Source organism: Colias eurytheme, chromosome 2 (genome assembly GCF_061535395.1).
Source record: "Colias eurytheme isolate Ceu_HAF_F1 chromosome 2, ilColEury1 Martin Lab GWU primary, whole genome shotgun sequence".
Lineage (NCBI taxonomy): Eukaryota > Metazoa > Arthropoda > Insecta > Lepidoptera > Pieridae > Colias > Colias eurytheme.
Window position 1 is genome coordinate 2,693,918 of NC_142981.1, and position 18,900 is coordinate 2,712,817.

The window sequence follows — 18,900 nt, forward strand, 5'->3', positions numbered from 1 at the left end:
AAGTGCTCGTCATTAGACGAGCGCGCATAAAATATCTATTTGTGAACTTCCCGCCTTTGCGTTCTATTTCTAAACAACTCCGGTTTTAGAACGCCGCTCGATCTCTCCTGCTTCATGATACCCTGGTACCGATGGGGCTGAACGTGACGGTGATGACGTCGACATACGCCCGTCACTGTCACACCGTTGTCAGTGTCGGCGATGTCAGGGTAATCTAAATGCTGAAAATTGAGCTTTTATGGCTGTCATGTTTAGTGAGGCGTGTTAACACAATATAGGGTTATTTCTCGGTTTTCTTTTTATGTCTTGTAAAGAATTTTTATCTTGTGCAAAGTTAATGCCAGTTTTGGTAAATTTATAAAATACGTAACACATACTTAATATCTCTGTTTATTTCTTTTTTCTATATGGATAATGATTTTTGTCTGTCTTATTTATTTATGATTCTTAATTACCAAGGGGTTTAGTATAATACATATACCAAACATTAGGAACAAAATTAGGAACTTATACCAGACATAAGATATTATTATTAATAGATTTTAAAAGTTCAAGTAGTATCTAAAATACAATATAATAATGGGAGAAGCAAATTATTTATCTACACAATTAATAATAATTATTATTCTAATAACATATTCATGTTTAATTTATCTCAAAGGCATATTGAGGTCGGGGCTTCATAAGGTCCTTAAGTTTCCTTGAATTTCAGGAATAAGGTTAAGTATACCAGGACTAAAGGAATAAATGGAAAGTCAATTATATCTATGTTATGGTTGAGAGCCGCTTGTGTTTTTAAACCGCAATAATATTGAGTGAAATATCAAAACTCATATCGCTATTTTCTTAATATGAGAGTATGTTCAACAATTTCATTCATATTACTATTTTCTTGTAGAGTCAAGAGGGTATGTTTAACTGAATGTGAATTAAATAAGTTAGCTGTTAGTGGTAACTATATACATTTTTTATGTATGCTTTGAATACTATAAATATTAAATAAAATGTATTTGATCAAAACTTTTTCAAAGTACTCAGACATTAAAAAGTTTGAAAATTTTTAAAAGATTCACGTCCTGAATATTGCCAAAAATATCGCTTCGTGATCGAATTTTTTGCTGTAGGTGACTGATTTTTTTATATGTTATAACAATTATATAATTTCTACAAATTTGACAGTGCTGATTGAATAAATGGCAAAACAAATGAAACAAGATTTTCAATTTCACTGGAACTTTTATATCCGGTTCCTATATTATGAATTAGCAGTGTCTTCAGAAAAAAATGATTTTGTAATGATTAAGTGTAAGCAAAATTATCATAAATATGTATATAAGTATACTGAACTAATGTACGTGAAGTAGAGTAGTAATAAATATATTAATAAATAATAAAAGTAAAATATTATGCTCTATGCGATTTGTATGCTCTATCTTGCAAACATTAAAATCTATATTATAAAATATATTACATGTTTAATTCTTCAAAAAATAATTTGGTGATACACTGTGATTTACTTACCACACATTTTTATTATGTATATATAATATTTTATAGTAATACTCGTCTACGTCGATAAATTTCCAATTTGATATTACTAAACGAATTTCAATATAGTACCATATTGCGTCACTTGACAGCATATCAAAGTTTGCGTATTCAGGTGTTCAGTGAAGTAATCCTGAATAACTTCTAAACAAGATTACAACGTATCAACTTCACAGACTGCTTGGCGCTTCCCGATATAACTTCTCGCTCTTTCATTCGCACCCCTATTTTTGGAGTATACCTGTCTCGCTCGCTTTCCCCTAGCATTTCCCGGGCATGCGCAGTGGGTGCGCACGTGCTCGGATAACTCCTGGTATCTCATGATCGCCTGGTATCGGGCGCGCCTAGGGCGGGCGTCGCGCCGCCGCCCAAGCCGCGGCCGCCCTACGATACTGCCCCTCAGAAGCTCACACGAACGCCGCCGATCCGGTCCGTTCCAAACCACTTCCGAGGAGAAAAAGCACGTGCTTATCGCGCATGAAGTTTGCAACTAATTATTTTGCGTACTAACTTCCATTTTCCTTTTGTTAATAATAAATTGTTATTATTTGTTAAAAATATATTTTTGTCATTTTCATTTAAGGTGATTTTAAGTGTTTTCAGTGTTTTAGTGTAGGTCAGGTGTCGGCGTTTGATGAAAAACAGCTGCAGCTAGCTTCAAAATGCAGAAACAGTTTTCTGTGCCAGGTATGTTAATAAATAAATAAAAAATACTGGAAATTTTGGGCCATTCTATTTATATGTTTACTATAAGATGCAACATGTGACGCACAAAGCTTTACTATACGACTGGAAATAATATTTATTACGAATCTGAAAATAGAGTTTAATAATTACTTGCATTCAACAATAGCTGGCCTATTTATTGCTGCATAGGATTGCAAGACAATAATATCAGTAGGGAAATATTGCCTAGATTATTCTATCGTGTTCTTAGGTCACATCTTTCTAGTGACATATCTCTCCTTTTAGAGATTTTTATCAGAAAAGAGCTTGAGTCCTATGTGGTCTTTTATCAGTTATCATAATTAATTACGTGATAATGTATATTTTGATTTGAATAATTTATTAAATTGAAAAAGTGATAAGTGATATAAATGATTTTATATTATTTATATAAAAAATACATATGGTTCTTACTTAAATTAAAAAAAAAATGCTTACGTAGGTATTTTAATTTAATAAAGGCCCACTATCTATTGAAAAAGCTTAAAATTATTGTATAAAAATCCTTTGGTAAAGAGATATTTAATGATCTTTGAAATACAAGACTTAACAAAGACTGCGAATTTCTGTTATTAATTGTAATTATATACATTTGTGAGAGTAACCTCTTGAACTACTGACCCGATTTTGACAAATGTTTACCATTATTTTGTCAAATGTGTGTTACTTAAAAATCGTGACAATTTTATTTTCTTAGGTATATCCTATAGAATTGTATATAAACTAATATTCTAGATGCGATAGTAACTTTGTCTGTCTGTCTTATTCACACCTAAACCACTGTACTGATTTGAATGAAAATTTGTACAGAGAGAGTTGGAGACCTGAGGAAGGATATAGGATAGGTTTTATGCCAGAATAGCCACCAGAACGGGAACTATGGGGGTTTTCCTTTGACTACGCGGGCGAAGTCACGGGATAGCTAGAAAAACTAGCTAAATAAAATATGAATTTTTAGAATTTTATGTGAAATTAACTAAATAAATGACGTCATAGGTTAGTACCTATAAAAGTTAAATTAACCAAGTGCCATTAAAGGGCTTATCACGAAGCGTCATAAGTCAATTCCATTTAATAACTTAAGCTTGATAAATTGCAGTTAAGAAATTAGTTAGGCTTTTACACTATGTTTTGATACTGAAATTTGAAGTGGCATTTTAAGTCGAAATACGTTTTTATCGTTATAAATGAGAGATATTATAATGAAAAGGAAATTTACGCTACTTATATCTTCTTATATATAAAAATGAATCGCAAAATGTGTTGGTAAGCGCATAACTCGAGAACGGCTGAACCGATTTCGATAATTCTTTTTTTATTATATTCCTTGAAGTACGAGGATGGTTCTTATGTAGAGAAAACGTAAATATGTACCACGGGCGAAGCCGAGGCGGACCGCTAGTTATTAAAAAAAATCGTTCGTTTTACCGACATAAGTACACATAATAATAATATTATGAGAATAATATATTATAATATAAGTGAGATATATCGAAATTTATTATGGAAATAATCAAGATACTTATCCTATGAGTAATGTGGTATAATAAACTGACGTTGATATTAAACCCTGAGGTGGATTACTCGGTACCTTGCTCAGTACTCACTCTTATTTGAATGTTGACAGCTAGTTAGCATAAATTGATGTCAAAGAAATATAAGACAAATTACATAGGTATGATATTTCTTTCACCACTTTCTTTCTGACACAAAAATACTGTGGTCTTTTCTTTTTTTAATATCCAAAATATTTAAATATACCAATATAATATTATGTTTCTTTTTTGTGGCGAAAATTTAATTTGTTGAGAAGATTAAGTAGGAAATGACACTGAAATTATAAAAAAAAAACAGACAGTCTTAATATCAAGTTCATAATAATTTCAAAGTGAAACATTATTTGGATGGTGTTTATCCTTATTTCCTAATATATTAACCTTTCTTCATATACTATTACTTGCGGTAGCTTGGAATAAGCATTTTTCAAATTTTTATTCTCTATTTTTTTAAACAGGAAATCTACTTCTTGCGCATGATTTAATATACAAATGCGTATTTAGAATTTTTTAACTCCTTAACATTTCAAATGAGCATTTTTTATTTTCCTGAATAAATAAAATAAAAACTTTCTTCAATATGTGATAGAAAGAATAATGTTTACTCACTACACAAACAGCGTTAAAAACCCATTACATATTTCCCATGTATTCTCTAAAACCTTTCATGCACACGAAATTAATTGCTAGCGTGGTTTATTAATTCAGATCCCGAAATACAAAAACCTTAATCATTCAGGGTATAATTTAATGGTGATTTGTTAAGGGGTTCGAGAAATAATTATGTTTTCTGGTTACGAAAATCGAGATTGGGAACAATTATGAGCACCCCAGGTGCCATATTATGATGTGGCGAAAAATAAATAAAATTAGTACGAAAAGAATTATTATTTGGAGAAAGCATTTTTAATGTAATATTTGTAGAAATGTTCAAATTGCTAGTGCAATTTCCCGCGATTTCGTCCACGTGATCAATAAGTTTGTATGTATGAACTGATTGAGACTTATTATAAGGCTAAAGTAGAGGCTGAGGAGTTATTTTCGACTATCTGCTCCGCGCGGTTTCACCCGCGTGGCTCCACTCCTGTTGGATGTAACACCGAAAGAATTTTTCAAATCGGACCAGTAGTTCCCGAGATTAGCACGTTCAAACAAACAAACAAACTCTTCAGCTTTATATTAGTATAGATAAGATATTCATAAAAATATTAAATTAAACTGCTGGTGCAGTTCCTCGCGACTTCTTCCACATGTTCATTAGGTAAGGTATGAACGTTTTGAATTAAATAAACACAAATTATTGTCAAGCGAAAGTTGCCATAAATAATGAAGACTAGTCTATTGGCGCGAACAAACTAATAAAGAAGTTAAATCGTGGATTCTATTACATTATGAATAGGAAATTTTAAATTTGAAAAAAGTCCCTTTCAAAGCACTGGCACGTAATTTTAATTCAATTGAGTAAATATAAGTGGAATCTGAACAATACATTGTTAAAAGTTTTATTCTAAATGAATTTCGTTACAATTCTATGAAAACCTCTGAAAAAGTGAGAAAGGAGTATTTAATTTAAAATTCATAGCGCGTTACAAGGTTTTATAATTATTTCATGGAACAAATTTTAGGTATAATGAATTTAATTTTCGTGTGATTTATTCCTACATCGTTAATATTATTTAAGTACCCATTTTATTGAATTTTATTTCTCAAGTATTAAATTTATTTTATTTTATCAAATCAATAATGCAATATTTATCACCCATACTCCTTCAATTTAAGTACGTAATATTATACAAAAATATTGAAAACAATAGCACAATAACATATTAACCTCTCCCGCGAGTGTATTCATGGAATATCTAGTTTTACGTAATTACATGATTGTCTCATCTATTAATAACTAGCGGTCCGCCCCGGCTTCGCCCGTGGTACATATTTACGTTTTCTCTACATAAAAACCATCCTCGTACTTCAAGGAATATAATAAAAAAAGAATTAAGTATCGAAATCGGTTCAGCCGTTCTCGAGTTATGCGCTTACCAACACATTTTGCGATTCATTTTTATATATAAGAAGATTAAATATAAATAATTATCCCAAAATCTAAACCTTAATTGGAAAACTTAGAAGTTCATTCAAAAAACAATCTGTAGGTAAGCCATCTCGAAAATAAATTAATTATAAGAGATTTAAAGTATTACTTACACCTATTTAATGCTTAAATTCGTTGAGTTAATGGTTATTTAATTATTCAAAATTAAATTAAGCCCTAGAAATTCTTGTCTTTTTTCTTATTGTATTATTTTTATGTATGTAATTGGGACTATTTCTCTATAGTGTAAAAAAGTATGCACTGCATGGTGCAAAGCCTTTTCATTCTTTCTTATTTTTATCTTTTCGAAAAAGTTTCCATGATCCTATTGTTTAAATGGCAAATATGTTTGAAAATACATATCAAGTGTTAAATAACCAAGTGGCTGAAATTAGTGACTTTATCAGCAAGTGATGATTTTTTTATCATTTTTAAATTATGTAAAAATGTTTTATCTAATAAATTTAACCTGCATGAAAATCGAGCAACTGGCTTGTTTAGTTAAACCAATTAATTCAATAAATTTTCCTTCCCCAAAAAAGCCTTACCTGACTTATTTTCCTTTTCCAAAAGAATCAATCTACAAACCAATTTGAAGTTCCAAGTTCTTTAAATATTTCCTGCGAAGGAATTCAAAGAAATCTTTTCATTGCCAACTTTGTAACAACGTTCCGAAGCTATCATGGAATGCATTTGGAACTTTTGAAGAGAAAATAAATAGTTTAAGTTGAGTATATTTGTATTGGTTTATATTTATGTTGGTTTCTTTGATAAACAGCTTTTCGTGATAGCATTAACTTTATAGATGTACAATATTCAAACTCAATATTTAATAATTCAAGATATTTAATATTACCTACACCGGTATGGAAAGCTGTCTACATAAAACCGCTGAAAATAATTATTTGCTCATTTCGTTATTATTAAGGTTTACATAAAAATGATATTTAATATGCCAAGGATGTTTGCTGAAGTTCAAAAGCAACATCTTCATACGTTATCCACTAAAGCTCTAGGCGCTTTAGAACTCATATATTTTTAACATCTAAGGTAAGTAGTAGATTTTATATTAGTGGCCCAATTTTTCCCTTGTTACCGTAAATAATTTAATATATATCGGCTTAGTTAACATCTACTTGGATAATATATAAAAGATAATTACTTAATTATGATATAAAATTATAATCCTTCTATTAATCCCGCCGTAATCAGGTAAACAATGGAGTTCCCTCGCTAAAGGGGCTGAATTTTATAAATAAAATAGCTATGATCAGCGCTCTGTGTGTTTAGCTTAACTTTTATATCATAAGTTTCATCATTTTTGTAATTTTATTAACGAAAGGATAACACGCAGAACATAATATAAACTTAAGCATTACTTCTTATATTATTAACGTTAAGGTTTCTGAAGATGGATGTATGGACTCTAACGTAGAAAATATCTAAAACTGATCGGGCCTGTATGGTACAGATAGAGATCTTATATGCTTGTTTTTACCCGGGAATTATGCGTGATGCAAGCGACCGCGACGCCTGTATCGGGCACCTCTTCTTTTTTAAAGTGGAGAAATCTTGCATAGATGCTCCCGAAGATGGAGCCGTGGTTTTGTCGGATAGAACCGACTAAAATTCTACTCTGATTCGTCGCGCTGCTTTGACTGGAACTCCGGGAACGGGAACGGGGTTGTTACTGGCTTGTTTTATTTAATTTAAAATAAAGAATACCCTTTTTACTCCAACAAATAGTTGACCGATATCAATTTTGTACAGTTTCCGTATCCGCACAGAATCACAAATACTCTCACACCCAAACTTGCTCACTCGCATACATAATACACTTACACACACACACATATACACACACACACATAGTAATCCACTTAGACACATATCGTTAAATTTACTTATCTTTTATATTTTAAATTTTATTATAGTTAAGGTATAACTCGACATATCTAGAAACCTGTACACCGTTTTGATACCCAAGATACAGGCAACAGCCTAGTTTGGGTCTCCTGTAATGATGAAATGTTTAAATTTTTTTGGTAAATAAAGATTTTATTATTATTATTTACTCTTAGGTTAAAACAATAAAAATCGAGATAAACAATAAATTATTTTGAAATATTATATCGTTAATTCGTCCATGAATGTAACACAAAATACCCTTTCTCTATATTTAACGTACAAATAAGTAATTAGTAGCGATACAGCTATATTAAGACAATTTATTGTTCCTGTTGGGCAACGCAACTTTGTTTCTTAATCCAGCTACAATGTTACAAAATATTCAAGCCCTTGTTTCTGTGTGTTTGTTTTTTTTGAATAATATATATCGATATTTATTTATATATTTATATTTTCAAATGCTTCATAAATGAGAATTTTAATCCTCTTTAGCCGGGAAAGGAAAAAAACGCGCGTTCGAATTCCGCCTTGTAATCGATTTTTTTATGCATTAAAAATTTCTAACTATATCACCTTTCTCGTGATTTGTAATTATAGTGAAGAAAATCATAACGATTAAAAATATATAAGTTAATTAAAAATGTGCTAGTTCTTAAAGGCGTAATTAATTATGAATTTGCAAACTAATAATAATTTGTTCTAAAATAAAATAGAGCTTTAAAATCGTAATTACAAATCCGCTTGCTATACTCTGGATTAATTATTTATTTGAAAATGTAATATGGAATTGGTTTCTGCTTATTAAGTCTCGCTCGATTTCATACGTTTTAATAATTTTAACCAGCGATTAAATTTAGGGATATAATATTGTTTGCAAACTTATATGAATTTTGGAACTTTGCGAACATTTGGTACGTGTATTGAGACTACTAAATTATTATGTAATTACAAAGGCAGCTTAATGTCACTTAGGAAAGTCATTTTCATGAAGAGAAGTACAAACAAACAAACAAACAAAAATACTTTATTGTGCACCAGGACATAAAAATTACAAAATCAAATGTATAAAAGAAAGAGACACAGTTGAGCACAACAGGCGGTCTTATCGCTAAGACAGCGATCTCTTCCAGACAACCTGGTGGTCAAGGAGAAACAGTGGAAGTAAAAGTTAATGGGCAAGAGGTGCGTTTATAGTTTAGAGCACATAAATAAAATACACATATATCCATATTATATACATACAAATACATACACATACAAACATATACATATATACATACACATACAAACATAAACATACATACATACACATAAATATACATATACATACATACACATAAATATACATATACGTACATACACATACATATACATACATACAGAAAGAAATGAGCTATTTACTAGTCGAAAAGCAGACACATACGGAGACAGCATCAATACAAAGATATTTAACACTAAACAGGTAGATCTAAATTCGTTACTTGGACAGGTAAAATCGCTTCAGCAGTGTTTTGAATGTGAGTAGAGATTGAGCTTCTCTTATGTCTAATGGTAGATCGTTCCATAGTCTGATGGCACGCACAGTAAAGGAAGAATTATATATATGATTTACATGACCTGGTACGACCAGACGAGACTTGTTTGATGATCGAATCGGGTGGATATTAGACACAAGGAACTCAAATCTCTCTTTTAAATATTGCGGTGTTTTCGGATCAAACAGAACACAGTACAGGAGGTGAAGGATATGAGTATTTCGGCGAAGACGAATGGGAAGCCATTTGAGCTTAGTACGAAATTCGGAGACATGATCGTATTTGCGCAAGCCAAACACAAATCTTATGCAAAAATTTTGAAGGCGCTCAAGGCAGTCAAGGTGGTATTCATAGAGGTCAGGATAGCACGCGTCGGCATAATCTATTATAGGTAAAAGGAGTGTTTGAACGAGCGCAATTTTAGTTGGTATCGGCAGAAAGTTGCGTAGCCGGCGAATGGAACTAGCGGCAGCGAAAACCTTTTTACGCACTTCCTTTATTTGATAACTCCAAGTTAGGCATGAATCTATCCAAATTCCTAAGCACTTAATTTCGTTGCTATATGGTATTGCAACGCCATCAACTACTACTTTCGGCAGTGAAGTCCAATCTATCCTGGATACGAAATATTTCGTACCACAAACAATAATTTGTGTCTTATTAGGATTCACGTTTAAGCCATGATTAAAACTCCATCTAACAATAGTGGAAATGTCATTGTTCATTGTTGTCACAGCATTCGGCAAATCATTGATCTCTGCGTGGCAATAAATTTGAAAGTCGTCTGCATACATATGATAGAGAGAAGTGATGTTTAGGGATATAGAATTTATAAATATACTAAAAAGAAGAGGGGAAAGCACACCACCTTGTGGAACACCAGCAGTAACATTAGCCCAAGAAGAAAGAGAATTATCGACTTGGATGCGTTGCTGACGTCCCTGTAGATAACTACGAAACCAATCAATATCTGTTGGAGATATGTTAAGAGAACGTAACATGCTAAGAAGGATGTCATGGTCAACTGTATTAAACGCATTACTAAAATCCAGAGATGTTAGCAACGTTAGTTGTTTCTGATCCATGTGTAAGCGAATGTCGTCAGTGACTTTAACAAGAGCAGTAACCGTGCTATGACCGGGACGGAAGCCGGATTGGAAAGGATTCAAAAGATCATATTTATTAAGGAAGGCACTTAACTGCTGTTGCACTAAGCGCTCCAGGACTTTAGAAAGGAAAGGAAGGATGGAAATAGGTCGATAGTCGGAAAACGAGGCAGGTTTTGAAAGTTTTGGAAGAGGAATAATGTGTGCATTTTTCCATGCACTGGGAAATGTATGTGAACTAACGGAGAAATTTAGGATATGAGTTATTACAGGAAGAATGATATCAAGGATTGGGATGATCATATTACGGCTAATGCAGTCACTGCCAACTGCTTTAGAAGTTATAGATAGTACGTTCTTCTTAACATCACAATCAGAAAATTGATTAAAAATGAACGGAGGATGTGTAGGATTAGGATTTGTGGAAATTTTATGTAAGGTTCGCTTTTTAACATCAGCATCGAAGTTTTGCACATGAGATGAGAAATGCGTATTCAGGCCATCCAAATTTACGCTTGACGATATGGAATTATGAGAGGATTTACCAATACCAAGGGATTTAAGGAATTTCCAAACTTTGGCAGAGTCGCCGTTCTCGACTGATTTGTGAATGTGGCGTCTTTGTGCATCTCTACATAATGTATTACAGCGATTTCGAATTCTTTTGAACTTTTCTCGAAGCGCGTCACTATTGTCAGATCGCAGTTTGGATTTGGCATTAGCTTTGGCAGTTAACATCGATTTAATTTCTGGAGTTAACCATGGAGCAGGCCGGTGCTTTATTTTAATTGGTTTTAATGGAGCGTGCCTATCATAGAGGTCTATAATAAGTGCGTTAAAGAGGTTAACCTTCTCGTCGATGTCTTGAGCCTCAAAAATTACAGACCAATTGATCTCGGACGCATCATCAAGGAGACGATCTGCATTAATACCACTAAAATTGCGCTGCAGGATTGTCTTTCGTTTAGGTTTGGGAGGTCGGAGTTTATAGGAAACAAAAATAAGATCATGATAGGAAAACCCCTCCGCAGGACACTGTCCAAACTTTGAGATTTTATCAGGAGAGGAAACTAGGATTAGGTCTAAAAGGGAAGGAGCACAATTTGGGAAGAAATGCGTAGGATTAAGAGGAAGTATGTGTAAATTAAAGGAATTGACAATGGAAGATAGTTTATGCGCGCGAGCATCGGATTTTAGGAGACAGGTGTTAAAGTCACCCATTAAAATGGTGTGATCATAAAGGGGAGTAAATTGGTCAAGGATAATATCGAGTTTATCGAAGTAGTCAACGGAAAGGTGAGGAGAGTAAAAGACGCCAAGGAGAATTTTAGTGTGGGAGAGGGTTATTTCAAGAAGGAGATGTTCGGCTGCATCGGTTGGTGGAGGTTGAGGAGAGGAGTTCACAACAGAGTAAGGAATGTGCGTACGAAGATAGATAGCAACACCGCCACCTGTTCTTCCCTCGCGGTCATTGCGTATAAGATGGAATCCGGGTAAGGAGTAGGAGATGGATGGGATGCAGGGCTTAAGCCAGGATTCGGAAATGAGAATGGCGTGGATATGTTGGGAATCAAAAGATGTTAATAAATCAGGATAGTGTGCCGGAATACTCTGTGCATTAATATGCACTACATTGAAATTATTAGGGAAAGGAGTAAAATGGGAGGAAAGAGTATCAGATAAAGGAGAAAAGGATGTACTGTGAAAACTGTTGTCGCTGTCCTGTTCATCGAATGGAAGGGAATGATAAGTGCCGTCACTGTCAGTATCAACGTTCGACATGATAATATATGCAATGTAATATGTAAGTTAAATAAATAAATAAGAAAAATAAATAAATAAATACTACTATAATATAATAATAAAATATTTAAGATAGAATAACAAACAAACTACTACAAAAAAAAAATAGTAATAATAATAAGCAGTAATAAAGTATGTATAAATAAATCTGAATATATAAATATAATTATAGTTATAATTCAATAAGCTACAATAATTATTTCGCTAACCTTGTACCACTAGCTTATCTCAGAGAAGGCAACACTAAGACTAATCCAGATAAAATCAATAATTAAACACATAATCAGAAATAACACAATATTCTGTTCAAGGCAAAGAGACACAATAGCAAAGTAACATAGGAAAGTACAAAGTAAATCATATAATATTATCTACCTTAAAATAAAATAAACACTAACTAAAACTAAAAGCCTAGTAGCTAGAACTCATTATGACGTAATTGTCATTGATTTGACACAATTTGTCACCAGTGACATTAGATGGCTGTTGACACTTGACGTTTCAATATTATAAAGTAAACAAAAAGGTGAAGAAAAATAAAAATCTAAATTATAAATAAATCAGTGGGTACTTCTTATAAATGGTTTTCTGAGTACATACTATCACTATAATATATGTATATCTAGTTTTATCTACTATTTAAAGGAAGCATACAAAAGACAACTCATAATAACTAAAATTAATAGAAACGTGAAATATAATATTAACAGAAACTATACAACAATGTAAACAACTAAGCTTAAAACCGAGTGAAATGACAATACTAATAATACTATATATATATGAGAGGACTCAGTATTGAGACAGTGTAATTACTTGGCTTTGGGTCTTCGGGCTCTTTGTGCAGCAGAAAGAGGCTTTTTTGACTCCGTCTGGCGTTGCGGATCCGTCACGGCAGCAGGAACTTCAGCTGAGCCACCCACTACAGGCAACTCATCTAGATCAGCCAGGGATTGCAGGCGACGACGCGAACCATCAGGAGCCACCAGCATGATGTTCCCATTCACCGTCCAGCATTTTGAGACACCGAACTTGTTTCGAGCAGCCATAAACAAAGAATGTCTACTTTTTGTCAGAAATTCAGATAAGGTGTAGTCGGTGCCCTTGAAAGCGGTTTTACTATACCAGATCTTGTCTCTTAGAGGTATAGTCTGCAATTCTATTAATATAGGCCGGGGTTTATCCTTTCTAACTGAACCAAGTCTATGACAAAGTGATACTGCGTTGGAATTGATCTCCGGCAACTCTAAGTTTTCACTAATAACTTTAACAGCTGTGGATGTTGGATCTTCCTTGGCTTGTTCAGGTATGCCATGCAACAGTAACATCTTTCGCCGGCTACGCATCTCTTGTTTTTCAAAAAGATTTGACAGAGTTTCGACTTGCAATGTTAAACATTTTAAGGAAGTAACTACAAAAGTGCGAAAAACATCAAATTCTGCAGCAAGTTTTGCTGAGGGGCTAGAAGATGCCGTTGCAGGTGATTTCATTCCATCAAGTTGCTGTTGAAATTCCTCCAAACGTGTGTTAAAAGCAACTGTCATGTTGACCATTGACTGTTTTACTGTGTCCATTGTGTTTTGTGCCTTAATATATTGAAAAGTAGAATAATTTTAAAAGGAAATACTGCTAGCGACACCAGGTATGAAATTTAGAACATTACTATACAAAATTGAATGAATTTGCAAATAAAATAAATAATTTTAAAATAGAGCTGTTATAAACACGTGTTTTTATTTTGACACCTACCCTCGAAAAAAAAGATTTAAATCATATTAGAAATGAGAAGTAGATTTAAATCATATTAGAAATGTAGAGTTAGCCATGTGTTAAGTGTTGTAGTACTTAGTATTAGTACTTATACACTATACAGGGTGTCCCACTATTGGTATACTAAGCGCGAAGGGACTTGTAGTTTTGCATACACTGATCACGTAAAAAATACTTAAACAACAAATTTACGTCAAAAAATTTTGCTAAATTTTTCCTGAAAATCCATGTTTTCTTCTTTAGCTTCGTGCAGCCGGCATATACTGCTTCGCTAATGTGAGCATTTTGTCTATGAAAAAATAATCTTAAACGATAGGTCACGTGCTGGTAGCAAAGCTGGGTGGATTGCTTGTTATGGTTGTACACATAGAGTTTTAAGAATTCATCTATTTGAAAAAAAAACTGCGTCTTTTTACGTAGGTACTCGGCGTATGCAAAACTATAACCTCCTTTGAGCTTAGTATACCAACAGTGGGACACCCTGTATATTCTGTGGTATTAGTATATTTGTTATGAGTTTTATTTCTAAATAAGATCTATGAAACTAATTGTTGCAAAAGGCTGATTACCTACTTGTCCCTTAAGAAAATCGATCAGTGAAACATATAGGGGATATGGGACACATATTTGTTACTGGAAGGTCAATCTTTTTCATATGTTACAAATCGTTGATAACAATTATATTTTTGAAAGTAATATGAATAAGTAAATGACTTGCTAAATAAGGAAAGGCGAGGTCGATTATCAAAAGTAATTGTTATGTATAAAATGTACTATTTTAGTAATGTATTAATTGTCAATAAACAACATTAATTGGTTTTATTGATTTAAGTTTTTAACTTATCAATGATTATACTTATACGGATAGTAGACATAGGTATAGGTAGACATAGGTATAGGTAGACATAGGATATTTTAAATAATTTTTTGAATGTGTATTCACTGAAAGATTAAATTATTTTCTTATTCGATCCGCACTATTATCATCATCAAAAAGGTGCCCATTATGTTCCCACCGATGGGCCACGGGTCTCCTATGAGTGTACACTGTACATCAGGCCGAGACAAATGTCAGAGAATAGAATAACGCTAAGGAATAGAAACTGCTATCGCTAATTATTGACAATAAGCTCATGACATTTTAGTAATGGTTCGGTCACACTACAAACGATTTTGACACAATTTTGACTGGATGAAAATTTTGTTCGTGGTCGTCGTCGTCTTTGGTAGGCTGACCAAATCCTTAGCAAAACATCATACGCTTATGTCCATTATTATCGATAGCGGATTCTATTCCTTTGCGTTTTGAAGTTTTTCTCGGCTCTCTTGCCATAATCCACCACGATGGCCAAATGTGGGTTGGCAGATGTCACAAATGCCGTCGAACTTTTGATTCTTCAACGAGTTTGCTTACGATTTTTTTTCACCATTTCGAGCAGTGGTATTGTCATTCATATGTGCAGATTCATTCAAAAATCAATTTACTTTTCAATTTTCCATTTAAGTCCGAGTTCTCCGCTACTGAGCCACTACTCTCAGTACCTATTTGTCATAATTAATAAATTGTTGTTTATTAAACTTAATATCTCTAAGGACTTGGAATAATTAATATTTGGCCTACATGAAGCTAAAAATATCTTATCAAGATTCATCGGTTACCCTCTTCAAAAGTTGTTCGAACTTACTCGTCCGTGCTATCAGGCTGTGGAACAGTTTGCCCGATAAGATCAGAAGGGCAGGGTCATTGAATGAGTTTAAAAAGCAACTAAATATTTACTTTTTATCTTTATAATATCCGTATGTATGTATATGTATACTATGTTTAGTCTTATACTTATTTATTTAATGTTTTTTGTGTTCTGCACCATCAACCTCATCATAAAACGTAATTTCTCATGATCCTCGACTAAAGGTTGCCTGGAAGAGATCGCTGCTTTAGCGATAAGGCCGCCTTTTTGTACGTGTTTGTTTGTATGTGTTTTTTTGTATTGTTTTCCTTGCTTTTGGTGCAAATAAAGTATTTTCATTCATTCATTCATTCATTCATTCATTCATTCATTCAAATGGGTACTTCGTAAATTTAATTCTCTGGGTGATTTCCCTTCGATATCGATTACATATTTTGTGCGTAACATCACAAATTACTTAGTAGTTTCGTGTGTGGATACACAACGTATGCGTAGGACATATAAAGGGAGTTTTATTAGTACATAATATAAGAAAAAAAATTAGCTCTATTCATGCTTCTCTTATTAGCTTAAGAGAAGCATGACTATGTACCGTTTTTTTTTTGGTGAAACACATAATATCATACCAACTATTTAGTAATTTTGAGTATCCGAACAAAACCTTTTTATATATTTTAATGTTATGACTAGATCACAATAAATCAGGCTATATCACAAATATCACATCTCATGTAGAGCCAAGCATCTAACTCTACACGCTCTAGCTCTACAAACCAACTCACAAACTCTACTTCCTAATAAATGGCCCTGACCATATCGTATAATTACACATTGTGTATAGGAAAATAATAACCACGTAATATTTGAAAAATAATTTCAATGTTAGATAGCCGATATCGAGGAAGGCTTATAGGCTAGAGGTATATCATCACGCTAAGACCAATAGGAGCGGAGCCACGCGGGTGAATTCGCGGGGCGCAACTAGTAACTAATAAGGACAAAGACAACATAAAATGTAATAATAATAGTTACAGTTTATGGATGATTAATCACGTTGTTAAATTTTATAACTAACTCTATTACATCAATTTACCACGTAGTAAATTCTGAGCAATAACTTTAAGTGCCAAATGTGGTACTAACTTTAGGAATAACTTCCACTACATTATATTATATTACTAGCTGTGCAGTGTGCACCACAGCTTTACCCGCTAAGCTCCGTATAGCTCCTATTGGACTGAGCGTAATGATATTAATTAGCCTATAACCTAAATAGATAGATAGATGGAATATCTAACACTGAAATATTTTTTCAAATCGGACCCGTAGTTTCTTATTAATGAGCGCGTAATGAAACATACAAAAAATAGTATTTTGAAATTAATATCATGAATAATTGAACTAAAATAAACCAAAAAATTACTTATCTTACATATCTAACTAAAAATTATTTACATGCAGTGCATACACATGTAGGTACGTATGTTCTATGTAATTATGATCTATAGGTTATAGGGAAATTAATGTTATGACATAAATCATAATATGGGCAAAGGTCCAAATCGCCGGCCTGCAAATATGTGGAATTCAACATTAAAACATAGAACTATAATCATCTACAAGTCTAATATCGGTCATAAACTCTATTAAGACTAGATAAAAACATATATAGAAGTAAATGACTTATTTTTCTAGACGTAGCTAGAAAATAGTGCTACAATTGTAAGAATTAAACTATCTAGGAGTGAAATTGTAATGACGCAGTAGATAATTTTTTGCTCCATAAATTTAATATTAAGTTAATTAGTATATATTCTAATAGAAAGGACAAAAACCTTGCAGACCCGATCGTTAATAATAATGCAATTTTTTTGTTTTTTGTTAAGCCAGAATATAGGGCGGACACACTGCGAATTTCATGACTGTCTTTTAAAAAATTACATTACATTAAGCTATCAAAACGTTTCCGACAAAAAGATTACATTCGTATTCATCAATAAAACAGCTGAGCTATCGTGAATTGGCCATTATTATTAGCGTTCTTGCATTCAAATAACTGGAGCTGAAAATCCCATAAAAATACGATGAATTCCATCCATCCATTCCATCATCTGACCCTGGAATAGAGGTTATATTAATTTAATGAGCGGTTTTATTGCATCACTATATTCCTTTGATTCATGCGTGCCTGGTATAGTTTAAAACTAAGATGAAAGCAAATTAGGATAACGTAAACGTAAAAATTAATAAATAAATAATAAATATTTAATGTAAACGAAACTGATATAATTTTGTTTGTAACAAGCGTGGCTTCTCCCGAGGTTTACATTTGCTCTCCATAAGAACTATCCTCGTACTTCAAGGAATATTATAAAAAAGCATTAACGAGATGTTCAGCCATTCTCGAGTTTTGCGCTTAGCAACACATTTGGCGATTCATTTTTATTATGTAGATTTACTCAATCATTTACTTTAAAGCTATCTTCCCGATCGCTTTATAATTATTTTCTATTGATATTTTATCTACGCATCGGAAGAAGATAAACCCAACAAAATGCAAATCAAAGGAATCCATTTAGCCGCTCTTGAGTTAAAAATTGTAAATACTATACTAAAATCTATATAAAAACTTTTTAAGTGCCTGCTTATTTGTAAGATTCATCCCATCTGCTATTTATAAAAATAATAATGTCATCCAAGTTTTCAGTAAGAGAATGTGAAGTGACTGTTAATAATTATGATATGATTACTTTAAATAATGGTATGGTTTTAGTTAAAGTAATATGTCTATTTGATATGTTATTGATTCATCTACATAATATGACCAAATTAGGGTGGAACTACAGTACTTTTGGAATCTTAAAATATGTTAATTATTAATCCCTTTTAAACGCTGACCTCTGCTTTATATTACGATACTAAAACTGACAAGAAATCTAATAAAATAACAAGTTTCCTTTGCAAAATACATAAAAAAAACTCAAAGCTAAGTAACTACTATCTGAAATGTAGGCCACCTGCAAATCCGTTAAAAGTTTCCGTCAATAGCGAACAGATTTGTAGCAGTCGTGCTTTTAAATAAATATACCAATTTTACTTCACGAAAATTACGATGTTCGATGGAATTGTTATTATAGTGAAATCCTTTCTGATAACTATTATGAACGG